At 34.0% G+C, this 17,524-nt stretch overlaps 1 protein-coding gene across 3 annotated transcripts in view; it reads right to left on the reverse strand.

Annotated features, from left to right (window-relative positions):
* The window catches only part of EXOC6 (exocyst complex component 6), a 166,361-nt gene that overhangs the window by 126,138 nt on the left and 22,699 nt on the right, over positions 1 to 17,524 (reverse strand). The gene's annotated exons all lie outside the window — the stretch shown is intronic.

The following is a 17,524-nucleotide window of genomic DNA, read 5'->3' on the forward strand; positions in this document are numbered from 1 at the left end:
AAGAATTCTTAATTAAACAAACAACATTATTCCAAAGCAAAATGCATGTGCAAGAGGAAGTTTAACTAACCTTGATATATCATTAACAAATTTTTATTTCATTAATTGTGGGCAAGTATTATATATTCTTTAAGTAACATATATGCATTTCTAAGACTTTTTTTTACACATTTTAATAAAACAGCTTGATATTTATCTGGCTCTTAAAGTACCAAGTAGTGAATAGAACATACCAAAGAACTGGCTTTTTTTTTTTTTCTTAGAACAGTTGTAATACAGTAGCAAAAATCTAGCAAGAGAGATTTCAGGACTGCCCTACTCCAGTGTCCCTCCAAAGGAGGGTTTGACTCTGTTTGTGAGTGCAAAGACAAATACTGTTATCTCTTTTAAAAATAATAGTAACATATAAATAAAAAGGAAGAAGAGAAATAGTTATTTCCCAGAAGTCTATTTTATTTTAGAAAGCTCTTAAAAAGTCCCTCCTTTGGTATGTCTTTCCAATTTATTCTCCTGAGTTTTAAAAACCAAACTACTATCACTTTATAGTAATTCAAGACACTGCCAGTGGACCTATTACAGCATCATAGGTGAACGCCACTTTTTCTACTGATGTTATTAATATGGAGAAAAACAGTATCAGAACATGTGCAATACCCACCCTCCATTAATAGAAAACCAAAGCCTGAAATAGATGAACTATTTACATTCTACGCTTTCTGCTATTAAAGGAGGCCATAAATCTCAATGAAGGAAATAAAAATAACATTAAGGAATCAGTACTGTAAAATGAGAAAGAGTAGGTCTTGATCTACCTATTACTAAGGCTTACCCATGATAACCATTTGTTATTCCAGACATGAGTACAAGCTGCAGCCCAAGCCGACAGAACCACTTGTCACCCACAATCCAAGTAATGAGAGCACTCCGAGCAGAGTACACAGAAATTTAGAAGTTGAGGTAAAGAAACATATTCTAAACCACAGGAATAAATTGAACTTAAAGTACTGAAAGATCAGGCAAGTGCCAGAATCCAAAACTCATCAAAAGATAGAATGCTGGCCCTGGAAAGGACCCTCGAAAGTTCCTAGTTCTGACTTTCTCAATTTAATAGAGCTAGCAAAACTGAGGCATAGCTAAGGGCTCAAAATGGCATTAATCACTATATGTGGTTGATTTAACTCTCTACCCCCACTGATGAAAATATTAAAAATAACTAGTCTAAAAATTTACTAATAGAGCCAGTAATAAATAGCTGACTGGATAGAGAGAGACAAGAAGGAAGAAAGGGTGGCTGTGTATAAGAACACTGGAAAAGGGAAGAAAGCAAAAGCAGCTCTTATCCCGAGAATTTCTCCACAACATATGCACAGCAGGAATTATCAACCTGTTTTCTGAAGAGATCTATGTTTAATTACAGAGATGATTTAGAAAGACAGTGGAGAGAGAAGGATAGGAAAAAACCAAAAATATACACTCTCTGTAAACAATACTCCACAATGACTTAACCGACTAGAATCATATCTGCTGCTTCTGGCTTAACGTGGTGAAGATAAAAAAAATAGTAACACACAACCAAGTACTTACTATTAAGTGCTTTACATTCATTATCTCATTAATATTCACTATAGTTTTATGATGTACATTCTCCTAGCATCCCAATTTACTAATGCAGTTTGGGAAGATTATGACGTTAAGTCCAAAGTCACACAGTAGTAGGGCCAAGATTTAACCCCAGGTCTACTTGACTCCAGAACCAGTACTCTTGACCATTATATTATATAGGCTCTCCAATCAGAAATGGTGATAAGCAGTAGGGAATGCAAAGAAGTTACCAGCATAGCAACTAACCAGATCACCTTTGAAGATGAACAATTGAGAATGACTTAGTAGGGAATCCCTGATGTGCACTGTTGTACCCATCAGGTGAAATCATCCAATGGACAGAAAAGGAAGATGAGAACTGAGGCATAGCTAATTGTTAGGCAGTATTAAATTACATACGCAACAAAATAAGGAAGAGCAAAATACGAAGTAGAGAAAATTGAGGACCCTGGACTCATCCGACCTCAGCTAAAGGGACTCTGAAAAATCTAGTTTTATTTTTTCTTCTCTTTGAATGATAAGCATTATTCTTTGAAATTTTGATTTGCATGGCAAGAAGGGAAGTACCATTCAGCACCATTCATTCTTTGAACCCTAGGTTGGTTAACTGTTGTATCCATCTCATTAAAATACTAATGTGCCAGATATACCATTGTTCTAAATTTTCAAGCAATACACAATTTTAATGAAAATAATTTTTTCTCCTTTCAAAATGTCCCCCATAATTTTACAATGTTTATTGGCAAGTCTAATCACACTCCTACAAATAAATACACACATATATGTATGACAGAACCAGAAAAAGTGAACATTAAAAAGTCGATAAATTTTCCATTATCCCATATATACGCATTAGGATGTACCTTAATGTTCCATAGACTGATAATGGCTTCAATATAAGAGTTTAGTCACCCCTTCCAAAAGCTTAACACAATAAAATCTTGCTTTTGGCAAAATGTATTGCTCATCAGACAAAAATGCAGATGCAAAATCAATTTTAAAGAACAGATAACTTTAAATTTTCATGTGAATAGAAAACAAAGGTGGATTATGCTATACAAAAGATTTTACGTACATATTTTAATTTTGGCAACTAGGTATGTATAAAAACAATGTATATGTCTCGAAAGCACGGCTAAGAATATTTTTAAGTACAAACACATTTTCTATATTATATTTAGTCTTTCACACCAAAGCAAATTATTAAAACATGAGCTACCACACTGTCTTTGATCAAGGCTTATAGAATTTAAAGAAGTAAATGATCTTTCAGAAAAACCTTCTTGAATTATATGTATAGAGCACCACCTAGTGGTAATATAAAGAAAACTAAGATGTCAGTAAAATGTTAAAATGTGTTCATTGAAAATTAATGCTTTAAAAAAGAATTAATGCTTTTTTTTTTTTTAAAGAATTGGGGAAGGGAGCAGGACTTTATTGGGGAACAGTGTGTACTTCCAGGACTTTTTTCCAAGTCAAGTTGTTGTCCTTTCAATCTTAGTTATGGAGGGTGCCATTCAGCTTCAAGTTGTTCTTTCAGGCCTGGTTGTGAAGGGCTCAGCTCAGCTCCAGGTCCAGTTGCTGTTGCTAGTTGCAAGGGGCACAGCCCACCATCCCTTGCGGGGACTTCAGGTATTGAACTGGCAACCTTGTGGTCGAGAGCCCACTGGCCCATGTGGGAATCAAATCGGCAGCCTTCGTTGTTAGGAGCATGGAGCTCTAACCGCCTGAGCCACCGGGCCGGCCAGAAAATTAATGTTTTTATCATCAAATCAAATGTCTTAACAGAGAAACTCAGGCTATTTCCATTTTTTGGACAGATGCTATATTCTGTTAAGACAAATGATTTATTAATCATATTTTACTGTTTGTTTATTTAAGGAAAACATCTTTTTTGAGTGGAAAACAAACAACATTCACATGATACTATGTAAAAGAGGACTCTCTTTATCACTGGTAACATATTAGGATTTTTGGGGTCAAAATCACATAATATTCCTATAGTATTTTCAGTATCTTTCACATTGTTAAAAAAATTCCATCACAATAACTGTGAAGAAAATAAAATGTATTAGTTTCCTATGAAAAGATTTTTTAACTCTTACTAAAATTTTTTCACTTTGAGAAAAATAGATATAATCTCAAAGTGCCCAATCCCAACTTCTCCACATGACCTATATTTACTGGAGTACTATTGTTCCTTTTCTAGACAAAATAAAAATGGCCTTTCTCTATCTCAGAATCCTTTGTTCTCCAATAGAATGGATATATTGGTTGCATAATCACAAAAGACAAAGGCCTACACAGAAGAATCCTGTGAGAAGATAATCACCTAGACTGACTGCCATTAAAATATTAGCCATTAGCAGACTTTCCTGTAAATTATATGAAATATCAATCAGCTGCTTTTAAGAAAAAACAATGACTCTAGCAAGGAAATGGACTTTCAAAATATTGGAAAACTAAAGGCAGAAATACTGTTCAGGAATCCCTGGGCACTGACACCTTCTAGTGTCAATACTTTCTACAAGCCTTTATTAGAAAACAAAATTTCATTCTTTTATCTCTTACAAAATTTTATCAGCTACTTCTGATTTCCACTGGATGCTTTTTAATATCATTTTCTTCTTTCAAACATTAAGCACATTTTTTGCCGTTCCTCAGATGAGGCATTAGTCTTGATTCTGTATTTCTAGTAAAATTGCTTTTGCATCCTTTTCAGCATTCTTTATTCTTTCAGTCCACAGGCACTTTTACTATTCTTTCACTAGTGTTTCAAATGGCATATCAAGCTTAAGATCTAGCATATCAATCTTAATTTTATATTTCTAGTAATTAGTAATTAAGATTTGGTATTTAATATTAACGAGACTGCTTATGATACTTCTTCAGCAATTTCATATTTATACTCAATGCTTTTCAGATTCTAATCTTACTGAAATTTTGGTTACTAACTAAAAAATATTAAATATATAAGACACTTAACCACACTATGATTATCACCTTTTGACAAATTAAACATTCCTAAAAACACGGCTATACAAACAATGTTAAAAGTAAACACACAAAAAACTTGTCATACATTTTCAAAAGCTATTAAAACCATCCTATCCAATACAAATTGCTTGCTATCAACCTCAAAAATGGTTTTAAAAACCAGGTTTTTGGTTTAGCTGTAAATTTGGTCAATTCAGCAAACTGGTCATGTAACCAATTAGTCATTTTGGGAATTAATTTAAAGCCAAGATTTTAAACATGCCCTTATAAAAGCACATGACTTGTTAGTTTACATTCTTTCAGAATGAAGCATACATAAACCCCAAATATCAAAGGGCAATTACACAGGAAAAATTAAGCTTCTGAGATCCAGTGAGACCCTACTTTGCCCAGATAAAGTCATCAGCAGTCCTTTGCGCCCCCTGTATGGATCCTGGAAACTAAGGGAAGCTACACTGAGACATTCTATCTGTTCCTACCCGAGTGACCACTTGGTTTTTGTACCCTTGGCTATGTAAATTGTAAATTTAATCTAATCTTTCAGTTGAACAGTCTCTTCAATATCAGTTTATAACCCACTTGATACCCTGCAGTTAGTCAGAAGTGGAACTCTCTTCAGTAACCTTTTGATACATTTAAGGTGCCCAAATATCAGTAATATCTGTGTGAAAAACAATGGGCTAAAATATTAGTCAAAAATAGCAAATAAGTTATCATTTGGGAGAAGGGCCCCTTTTCCATAAAGTCACATGATTTGTAATTCTTTTCTTTTAAACAACAAATAGCAAAGGTGCCATCACCCTAGCTTAAATACTCCAAAGCCTTGTTCAAAGTACCACTCAATCTCGAAAAAAGATATTTCTACTATATTACTTAGCACTGTAGAACAGCAAGAAAGAAAATGGTCAATACAAAAGTATCATGCCCAGTATTTCTAACAGTTTCTAACCATTTCATCATATATATCCAACAGGAATAATAACCTTCCCATAACTTTCCCTGATACTCGGTAATCCAGGAGCAAATAAGAAATGAAGTAGCATCTAGATAAAGAAAAAGGAGAATTCCTTCCAACGATATTCATTAAGTACCGACCATGTGCAGTAGAAACTGAAAATCAAGTGCAAAAAACAAACGTTATGCACAGGCAATTTTAATACAGAGGATAATTAGTACCTAAGTCATTAAAATTTATCTGCATTGAGCCTATTTTTTCAAGGAGGCAGGAAAGTAAATGAAGTAGATTTATAACATAGGTCCAAAATCCTTTGACACGCCTTCTATTGAGAGATGGGGTCTACATTCCTTTCCTTTAAATCTGGGCAGGCTATGACTACTTTGACCAATGGAATTTGACAGAAGTAATATAGTATGTGACTTCAGAAGCTAGAAAAAGCCATGAAACTTCCACCTAGACTTCTTCAGACACTCACTCTGGGGAAAGCCACCAATCATGTAAGAAATCTGACAATTCTAAAAATGACATGCTGGAGAGAGGCCACATGTGAGCACTCCCAAATGACAGCCACATCAACTGCCCGCAATGTGAGGGAGCCATCTTGGTTGTCTAGTCTAGTTGAGCCTTCAGATGATTTCAGCCCAAGCAGCAACCAATATCTGACTTGCAAGTGCATGAAAGACCCCAAACCACAACTGCCCAGCTGAGCCCTACCTGAATGCCTAAAATAAAGCTTTCCAAGTACAATACAAATTATTTGGACATTTTCATAAAATATTTAAAACAGAATTAAATTTAAACCTTTTCCAGAATAATTCCTTTTTTCTCTATTTTTTTTTTTCCTTTTACCACTAATCATTTTTGGCAGTCCTTATCTTCTTTTTTCCAACGCCAACGTGCCCTTCTCCTACAATATGCTTCAATCTTAACTTTAAACTTCCTTCAAAATTCAGCTCAAGATAGTTCCTTCAGGATAATTTCATGAATAGCCATACTAAACAACTTTCCCATTACCTGGAATTTTCCCAGCTCTTTTATGTAAAGCCTACACTACATTATCTTTTATTTGTATAATACATCAAATTTACTCTCCAATTATTTAGTGTATGTTTTATCTTCTAAATTCCTTGAGAACTCAAGGTGTCTTCTGTTTCTATATTCAATTCACAAATGCTGTGAGGATATAAAGAACTGCAAATTTTAATGGAATGAACAGGTTCACTAGAGGGCACACTTGACCAAAACATAACCTCTAGAAATCCAAGTATTTTTTTTTTCTACTGCATCACAATATGGTGTGAATCTCATATTCAACCTAATTAACAACCAAGAACCATGAAATAAAAATAAGATTTTACCCTTTTCTGAAGCTGCTTTATCCTGTTATCTATTGCTTCAATACAACGGTTAAAAATAACAGAACAGAACCATAAACACCTTAAAAATTCTCTGGCAATTCCATAGGTAACTATGAAAAATCTAGCATAGGATAAACTTTTCTACATTATATTCAGCCTGACATATCGTAGGCACTCTGACATTGAAAGAACACACAATTTTTCTAAAGAACATCTTGAAGTAAATTTTTGAATTTATAATAAACATGTAAGTTCATACATTATATTGCAAACTGATGGAAAGTTAGCACTGATTCATAAGTCTAAGATCTAAAGAAATTAAATATCAGTCAAATACAAACAAAAATGTATTTCACTTCTCTTTTCCATCAGCATTGGAAAATCTACACATAAGGTAGGTATCTTATATATGAGGATAATGCTGAAATTAATGAATGAAATATAATATAAAACTTCTAACAGCTGTAGGAGTTTTTTTTAACCTACCTCTAAACTATGTAACATTAGCATTTTTATGGGGCAAATATGTCAAATAAAATTAATGTTTAAAAAAGTAATAATTTTTGGAGGTCCTCTTGGAAAAGAAATCATTGTATAAGTATATCCTGAAGTAAAAACAAGAACTTTACTAAGTTGCAGAAAATGTTAAAAATGAGGGGCAGCCAGATGGCTGAGTTGGTTAGAATGTAAGCTCTGAACAAGGTTGCGGTTTGATTCCCACACGGGATGGTGGTGGGCTGGGAGCCCTGCAACTAAAGATTGAAAACGGTGACCAGACTTGGAGCTGAGCTGCATCCTACACAACTAGATTGAAGGACAACGACTTGGAGCTGATGGGCTCTGGAGAAACACACTGTTCCCCAATATTCCCCAATAAAATTCTAAAAATGTATATTAAAAAAAAAATGAAAGCCAGATGCTGATGTATTTAATTCTAACTCTGGAAGAAAAGATTCCAAACAAATACATTTTTAAAATATATAATTAATATGTATTAATTTAAATTTTATAATGTACTTTTCCAAAGACAAAGAATTTTACCAAATAAGTATAATTCAGAAGTAGTATGGAGGAAAACAGAAACATGGTTACTCTGATATAAGACTGATCCCAACTCTCCATCCTGACCACACAATCTATTTCTGTTGTCCATTTCAGTTTTGCAGAAGAAATGGGGAGAAAAGAATACGTTGAAAAGAGAAATAAAACAAAAAAACATCTTTTATATTTGTACTAGTGCGTTGCAATTTTCATATATTTTTGCATATATCACCGAATTTGATCCTAAGAACCCTGGCAAAGTGGACAGGGCAATTGGTTTTATCTCTAGCTCACAGATGGGAAATGAGGCTCAGAGAAGTTAAAGGATTTGTTCAATACCTTGTGCCTACTAAAAGGCCAGAGCCAGGCATACAATCAAAGTCTTGGACTCATAAGGAGTACTGGAGGACACTGCACCAAAAAAAAGGTAAAAGGAGCTCACTGCAAAAAATTGCCATTCAGGTGCCGAAATTATTTACCTTAAATATGTTAGTAATATGTTCATTGTAGTATGTTCAAAGTAATATGTTAATTTCCAGAATATCTTTCTTATTACTATGGTAATGCCTCTATTCATGAATTCTCTCAAAATTAAGCTCCTTTATAATGAAGTAGGCAATGCACAGACATCAAGAACACATACACAGTCTTCACAAACCACACAAAGGATAGTTGCCTGCCTTCACATTCAGGTGTAACAAAATAGAAAACAAAAACAAATAAACCATAGTACAGAGATTCTATTAAGGCCTGGTCTACTAAACTGAAAAGAACTAGCCCTTTTTGTAAGACAGGCTTAAAATCAAACCTGATTTATGTTCTTTTTTTACCAAAGGAATAAAAGGGCAAGATAAGGAATGATGGTAATGTTTTCTTTTTTCCATTATTTAGAGTTGAAAAGGGCATGGAGAGGGTAAAAGGGCCAGTGTTTTCTCATGAATCAAGCAGCTCCCATCTCCTGCAGAGAATAAACTTAAAGACTGGCCTAATAAAGCCACAGGAGGTCTGTATGGGGAACTGCAGAGGAATAAGGGACCTACATCACTACTGTATTGCCCCGAAAATAAGACCTAGCCAGACAATCAGGTCTAATGCATCTTTTGGAGCAAAAATTAATGTAAGATCCGGTATATATTATATTATATTTTATATTAACTATATATTATATTATACATTATATTTCATTATATGTTATATTATATTACACCTGGATAAGACCCTCCCTGAGTACAGTTCAAGTCACATTCCTTACCACTCCCAATCTTAATGTAAACCTTCCCATTTTTTTAGTTAAAATTCAATAAGGTTTTTGTATTTCAGCTTTCATTAACTGATACTCTAAATTGAAAGGCAAAAGATAACGATTAAGAATATAGCCTCAGAAGTCAAATGGCCTGTGTTCACATCCAGCCCCACCGCTTATTGAGTGCCTGGAGCAACGACCTTTACTGTGTGACACTGTTTTAAATACTAGGGATAGATAGATTAGATAGATATTTAGAACAGTGTCACACAGTAAATACTCAATAGATCTTAGCTATTACCTATTATTATCTACATAATTACTTTTACTTTCAGCAACAAAAATCCTGGAAAAAAAATTGTTTTAAAGTTAATATCACTGTTCATAGAATTTCACAAAAAAGAACCACCTAACTGAGCAACAAGAAAATGTTCAAATAAACAGAGAAAACAGGATGAAAATTATATACAACTGTAACTTCATTTAACAAATATTTAACAACATTCAACATACCAAAAATTTAATATGCTGAATATAACTTTGATAAATATTCAACAAATATATAATATTTGTTGTTTCTAATATAAGAAAAGACTAGGATTAATGTCGATTATGATTATTCTTGAGTAGTAGGAAAAAAGTGATTTTTTTCCTCCTCTCTATTATCCTATAATTTACAAGTTTTCTATAATGAAGGTTTTTATTTTTCATGAATTCAGTTCAAAAGAATACTGAGTCTGTTGTACCACAGTACTATACTTTGTAACATAGTCGAACCTGTCTAGATATGTATGACAATTAGAGGCCTCAGGGACAATTGCATTAAGCCTGCATTTAAGCCATTTACATAAGACACACATACAAAGACATACATTCACACACAACCAAATTACATTGTGTATCATTTAAAAAATCCATGCTATGAAAATTCAGACTCAGGAAAATAAGAGCGTATGTGTGTGTCCATGTAGAATGCAGCAGTGTTCTAGGATGCAAAGATTTCATGGAGGAAATAGGACCGAAGATGAGAATTCAACGATAGGTAAAATTTGAGTAAGTGGAGAAATAAGGAGAGGGTACTCAATCACGGGTAATCACGGGCAGAAAGGAACATGGCATTGTGAAAGTGACCAACAGCTTAACCGGTATGAAGGATATTGGTTGTAAGTAGTGGGAATTCTATTACACCTCTTACAGCAGTTATTTTTAATCTCCATTTGAGCCTGGAGAGTGACAAGAATGTCCTCTGTGGTTTGGGTAAAGGCTGTGGATCTCCTCCCCAGAAAAGGGCACAAACACAAACACAACTGTAGTAAATACAGTCTTTCTGAGAATGGCTGACCAACCACAAGGTTGGACGAGCAGTACAGCCTCTTCCAATCACAGTACACTGCACCAGAGGCCGACAATTGATCCCACCTGATTCAATCAGATACACTCAGGAGTTTTGAACTGGAATTCAGAGATACCCGGCTGTATGTGCCTGACTGACATATGGAAACTGTAGCTGATCATCTTTCACCAAGTGCAGAGAGAAGTAGAGAAAACCAGACTTAAGGGAAGAATGAAGACAACAGAGGGAAACACGAAGGAAAACAGAAAGAAACATGGTCTTCCACGTCTTTGTTCCAGTCTTCTGAGAAGTATGACTGCCCTAAGAATTCTGAGAGATACCCCAGGAACCTGCCACTATTTTTTTCCCATTTTTCCTTAAGCTAACTCAAATTGGAGTGGTACCTACAACGAAAACAAAACAAAACAATCCTTAACTAAGACACACGTGCACACACAAACCCCCACACACGTTACTTACAATTATACGGGGTTCACAAACCCCCTCATCTGACCCACACGTTACAGCACATCTTCCCAAGTGAATAGGCTACAGGCACACCACAGTAATGGTCATGTCAGCCTTCAATCTGACTTTGTTTGTGCCATGACAAAAAAATGCTGGGAAGTACTACCCCAAAATAGTCCAGAAATAAAGGTATAGAGGCATAGCTGAAGTGAACCAACTCCTGAGGAAAAGCATGTCAAACAGGCCTCTAGAAAAAAAATAATAACATAATGTCATCTAGCTTTTCCACAATACTTTAAATTTTTTTTTCAAAGCGTCGACAATATTGTACAGCTAAGTAAAGAATTCAGGATAAGGTAAGTGTCCTAAATAACCACTGTTGGGCATCTTATACCAAGGAGGTATCCTGTAGCTGCAGTGGAACTGGGAGTTTCTAGCAAACCCAGGAGAACAAAAAAGAATAAACAGAGAATCCAATTTCTTTCATCACAGAATACTGAAAAAGATTTCTTGTTTATAAAATATTCACCTTCTGTGTATTTTCCCATGAAATATTTCTTCTAGTTTGCCACATGCGCTCTTAGAATGTTTTATAAAATGATGCCCAGGTGCTTCCTCTAATTCAATTGAAGACAATCTGCCAAACAATTTTTTAAATAATAGAGTTCACATATCCTAATTTTCTTTTTTTTTTAAAAAAAAGGGTACAATATCTTAAAGGATCACACAATCCATCAAAGCATCAAAATCAAGCAAAGCCAAAAGAGAAAAGATGGTTTTTCCCTACATTTCTGATGCGGGATTTTACTTGCATTGTTTTCCTCTATATGCAATTTCTGCGACTTGTTCTCACTAATAGTATCCTGTTTCCATGCATAGGAAAGAGCCTAGTGCAGTTTGTTAGTTAACATTACTTCCTATAACTAGGGTTGATATTCTGTAGTACTAACATTAACACTCACTGCAATTCTGGATAACAACATAGCACAATCATGATCATTAATGGACATCCTCTATGGTGAAACCTGAATTGATAATCAGCTAACACAGATTTGCAATAGACTTCCTCCTTCCTGTTTTTACACTCCTAACCAAGTGGATGTCTCTTCCTGTTAACTTTGGGCTACTTGTTAAAATGCAAAAGATGACAAATGGAAACATCCAACCCATAAAAATTTTATTTGTCCTCTAGGATAACAAGCTGAATTGCTAAACAAAATTTAACTCAAAAAAAGTAAACAATTAAGCAGATTAATGAATGCAAATGTAGACTGGTTCCTAAAGATTTTAGAAAATTAATCAAAAACATTAACTGTCTACAGCAGATCTAATGTGCAGTTTGCCTAATAGCTTAAGACATAATCTATAAATCCCACCAAAGTCCTTTACAGGAGTATTCATCTACAGTTAAGGTGAAATTCAGAACTGATTTCTCAGCAAAACTATAGCAAAAACAACAAAAAACCACTATTCACGGTTTTTTCATGGAAAAAAAGCAGAAAATTAATTATTTATATATCATTACTTTAGCAACAAACATTCATAAAACAGGAACTTTTTACAAAAGATGTAAGGAGACAAACCAATTAATAAGGGACTTTAACACACCTCTCTCAATCCAAGGAAGAACAGGTGAAAACCAGTATGAGGCCTTAGAAGATATAACCAACTTAGTAAGAAGAGAGAGAGGGAGAACATAAATAAATCTGAGTCTTAATAAAAAAAGAAGATGCTTTTCAAGAATACATGGAACACTCATGAAATCCAACCATATATTAAGCCACAAATGAAACCTCTATGAATTCCAAATAGAAATAATACAGATTTACCTAGCTATAATGTAATAAAAATTAAAATTATTAGCGAAATTTTAAAAATTAAAAAATCCTTCACATTTAGAAATTAAAAAACAAAAAATAAAACCCCATTAAAAACTGTTGGATCAAAGGGAAAATACAAAAATAAAACAGCAGAATTTCTTTAAAATACAAATCGGAAAACAGAGTATGTGCGATAAAGCTACAGCAATGATCAGGAAAAAACTTATAGCATTAAATAATTACATCAATAAAATAATGAATTGAGTCCAAAATACAAAGAGCTAGAAAGGAATAAAATAAATCAGAAGAAATAAATCATTAAAGATAAATACAGAAAGGGATGTCTTAAAAAAACGAAAATCAGTGGAACAAATAAATTCAAAAACAGATTAAAAAAAAATTCAACAAACCAGCAGCAAATCTAATCAAGGGGGAAAAATGAGTGAAATCCCAATACCCATATTAGAACTGACAAAGGGGATAAAACCATCAAAACATAAGAAATTATAACATAAGACTACATTTACACAACTGTACTCAAGTAATTTGAAGAAATGGTAATTTTTCAAAAAAATACAACTTATTGACCCTCTAAAGACAGAAAGTCTAAAACAGACCAATTATCACAGAATAAATAAGAAAAAGGAATTAAAAGATTCTCCCACCACCAACAACAACAAAAAGCACAGGCCCAACTGATTTTACAAGATAATTCTAACAAACCTTTAAATATCAGATAACATCAATGCTAATTATAGTATTCCAAAAGTAGAAAAGGAAAACTTCCAATTTTGTTTAATAAAATAAGCACAGCATTTATCTGAAGACCTGAAAAAGAACTGCTTCAAAAAAGAAATCTACAGACCAATCTCACTTATGAATATCAATGCAATAAAATCTTTAAAAGCATACTAGCAAACAGAATCCAACGGCACACTAAAAGAGCAATTCATCACGACCAAGTGGGATTTAGTCTACAAATACAGAACTATTTCAATAATAGGAAATGCATTAATAAATTTGATCATAGCAGGCAAAGAAAAATTGTATACAGAAAAGTCATTTGACAAAATTCAGTAGTCTTTCATGTTAAAAAACACTAGATAAAATAGGTATTAATGGGTATTTCTTCAGCATAATAAAATATAAATACCTAAGCCCAAAAGCCAAAGTTCTCCTTCATGAGGAAACACTAAAGGCTTTCCTGCTAACGTCAGGAAGAAGATAACGATATACACTGTCTCAACTATTATGTTGCAATTAGGCTATGAAGTTAGACTAGACAAAGCAATCTACAGTTTAAGAAGTGAAAAGGAAGAAGTAAAATTATTTCTAAATACAGATTATATAATTACATTCCGGGAAAACCCATAAAAATCAATGGGGGGAAATTGCTACGAACAATAACAAAATTTAACAAAGTAGAAGGTTAAAAATTAACATACAAAGATCATGAGCATTCATGAATATAAGCAAAAACCAGTTAGAAGACATAATGTAAGAAAAGATCCAATGAAAATAACAACAAAAATACACCAAATCTTAAGGAATTCTGAAATCTATTCATGGAAAACTTTAACTCTCCTGAAAGACATGACATGCTCTTGGATATGAAGACTCAACATCATCAAGATGTCTGTTCCCACTAATTAATTTATAAATTTAATTCAATACAATAAAATATTTGAAATGTTTTCAAGAGCAAGACAAGTGTATTAAGTTCATTTGAAGAGTAAACAAGGAAGAGTCACCAGGAAACACCTGAAAAAGATGAGCAACGAGGAGAGGGTAACCCTACCAGGTATTATAACAATAAGGCCTCCACAATTAAAAGCATGGTATAACACATAAATAGACACATGGACAATGAAAATAGAAAAACCAGACCTACCACATATGAAAATTCAGTAAATGATAATGACAGCATCTCAAATCAATGTGAAAAAGACCTACTTTTTAATCAGTGTTAGGATAGATGGATTGCCATATTTAAAAATAAATAAAAGATAAAACTGGAATCATTCATCGCACCATACCCCAGGAAAATTCAAAAAGGAACAGAAATGTAAAAGTGAAAAACAAAACAAAACAAGCATCAAAATAAAATGTGGATGGATTCCCCTATAACCAGGCAGCATGGAAAACTGTCCTGTGACTCAAAATCCAGAAACAAAAAAAGGAAAAAGATTGGTGAATTTCATTTTCATAAAAATAGAAACTTTTCCATGGCCAAAAACAAGGGTAAGCACAAGCATCGTAAACGATAAAGTAAAAAAAAAAAAGAAAGTGTTTCCAACTAATGACAAGAAAAGTTGTGAAAGATTTTTAAATGGACAAAAATGATTATTCTCGTCTTCACGTCTAGCACATCCTTCTAGATTATGGATACCTTTCACTGTTTTGGGGCTATTTTACAACTCTATAAATTGTAGAAAACTGCTGTTAAGTTATTCTTGTCTATAGAAATGCAAAAACATTTTGGCCTGTGGAATGCAACTGATTATTGCCCTCGAGATACTAACCAGTTATGTGCCTATTTACCCAAATGCCAATATTGTTTTTTGCCTTTGCTTTTGAAACAGTTGTAACATCTTACCGGTTACCTCATTAATAAATTAAATCTTTGGCATGCATTACCTTGATATTTGTATGAGCGTCATGATTTTATCTTTTTTGAAAATTATCTTTTAATAGTTTTGGAGGTTTCACCACGATTCCAGCAGATTAACCTGACAAATCTAGGAAACTGCATTGCCAGAGAATTGTACCTCATGGGCTACTAAAGCTTAGGCTCAGCTTTTCTTGGTTCCCAGTAGTAAACCCCAAGTGGCAATACACATTTAACTTTACTGAAGGTCTGTTTCTCTGGGGTTTTTTTTCCTCTCTGCAGATTGTTATGTTTTGGTTTGGTTTTCAGTTACTGTATGGCCAATAAGTTATTACCCCTAAGTGGTAGCAATGACTAAGAATTTGGTTTTATGATTTGACCATTTATTTGGTGATCCCTCTACATGGATGACAGAGATCTCTTGGGTAAAAGATAAAAGACATTAGTTTATTTATCTTTTTTGTTTGCCTATTTGTTTATTTTGAGCTCAAATTGATTAAGAATTTCATAACCTCCAAAAACAGGTCTTTGATATCTGGACCGATGAGTTTTATTTTAATCTTTACAACTCATGTCTGTTGACCTGTGGGTGAAATTACAGAAAGAAAGCTATAAAGCTCTGTCTCTGTAATTCAGAAAGGCTTTTACCTCTCACCATGCGTGATAAATCAAACAATTTACCTCCAGAAGGTATTAATAATTTAGGTTTTACAGTCTCTTAAAAGAACTCTGTTCTGACTGGCTTATTAGTTAAAAAAAATAGTATTTATCAAAATGGAATATTTGTAAAAATTCCCAGGAAACAAGAAAATTGAGTTTCTAATATTTTAAATAAGCTGGGGTTTTTAAAAAATTCTTCTTAGAACAATTAACTCAGAAACATTTAAAAAATCCAATTTCATATAATTAAAAGTAGAAACAAACCAAATGTTTATCAACTAATGAAGGGATAAACAAAATGTGGAATACCTATACAATGGAATATTCAGCCATAAAAAAGAAATACTGACACATGCTACAACATAGATGAATCCGAAACATGCTAAAGTGAAAGACGCCAGACATATAAATTCACATACTATATGCTTCCATTTAATGAAATATTCAGAATAGGTAAATCCATAGAGACAGAGAGCAAATTAATGGCTGCCAGGAACTAGAAGAGGGAGAATGCGGAATAACTGCTTAATGAGTATAGGTTTTCCTTTTGTAATGATGAAAATGTTCTGGAACTAAATAGAGGTTGGTACAACATTGTGAATGTATTAAATGTCACTGAATTGTATCTTTAAAATGGCTTATCTTGTTTTGTGAATTTTATCTCTATTAAAAAAGAAGCTTCCATAACTTACAAACCTGCTTCCTAGTGAAATACCCATAATTTGTAAAAAGTTATTTTTAAAAAACCACCATTTGAAGTTTCTGGAAATTGTCCCGAGAACACACAACTAACAAAGAAACATTTACTCAAAGACGACCTACTAAATACTTAGTAAGAACAGTAAAAGCTTGTGTCCCTTGAACTACAACCCACACCCTTCCTCTACAGCCCCCAGCCCAGTATGATGGAAGCTCCATCCTGAGTGAATGTGGCTAAGAAGGCACCATTTCCTCTCCTCCCACGTTTCAGTCAAGAGTCAAAGAAAGGGCAGGCATCCAGCATTTCTCATCCTCCCTTCCCATTGCCCTGTGCTAAAATCCAGAAGCTAAAATCCAGGTGAGTGTGGCCAAGAGATTGTGGGCTTCCTTCTTCCATCTAGCACCACCTCCTCAACTCAGTCTCGAAGGGTGTCATAGGACAAAGGCTCTACCACAAATGCAGCAACCAGGAATAATGGGGTTACAACTGCCCTGCATCAGTTCACTCATAGGGTAGAGGCTCTACAATGGGAGTGGCAAACCAAGACCAGAGATTACTGCTCCACCCAGAGGCCTGCTCTTAAAGCAAGGGTGTCACTTTAAGAGAAGCAGGCCACTGTTCCTGATCATGGCTCTGGCGCACTGTTTGAGAGATCATACTCATAATGTGAGGCAGGAGACAAGTACAGGAAGCTGCAAAGCTCTCCCCAAAGAAACTGACTTTATTTAGAACAGGG

The sequence above is a fragment of the Rhinolophus hipposideros genome (genome assembly GCF_964194185.1).
Source record: "Rhinolophus hipposideros genome assembly, chromosome: 15".
Classification (NCBI taxonomy): domain Eukaryota; kingdom Metazoa; phylum Chordata; class Mammalia; order Chiroptera; family Rhinolophidae; genus Rhinolophus; species Rhinolophus hipposideros.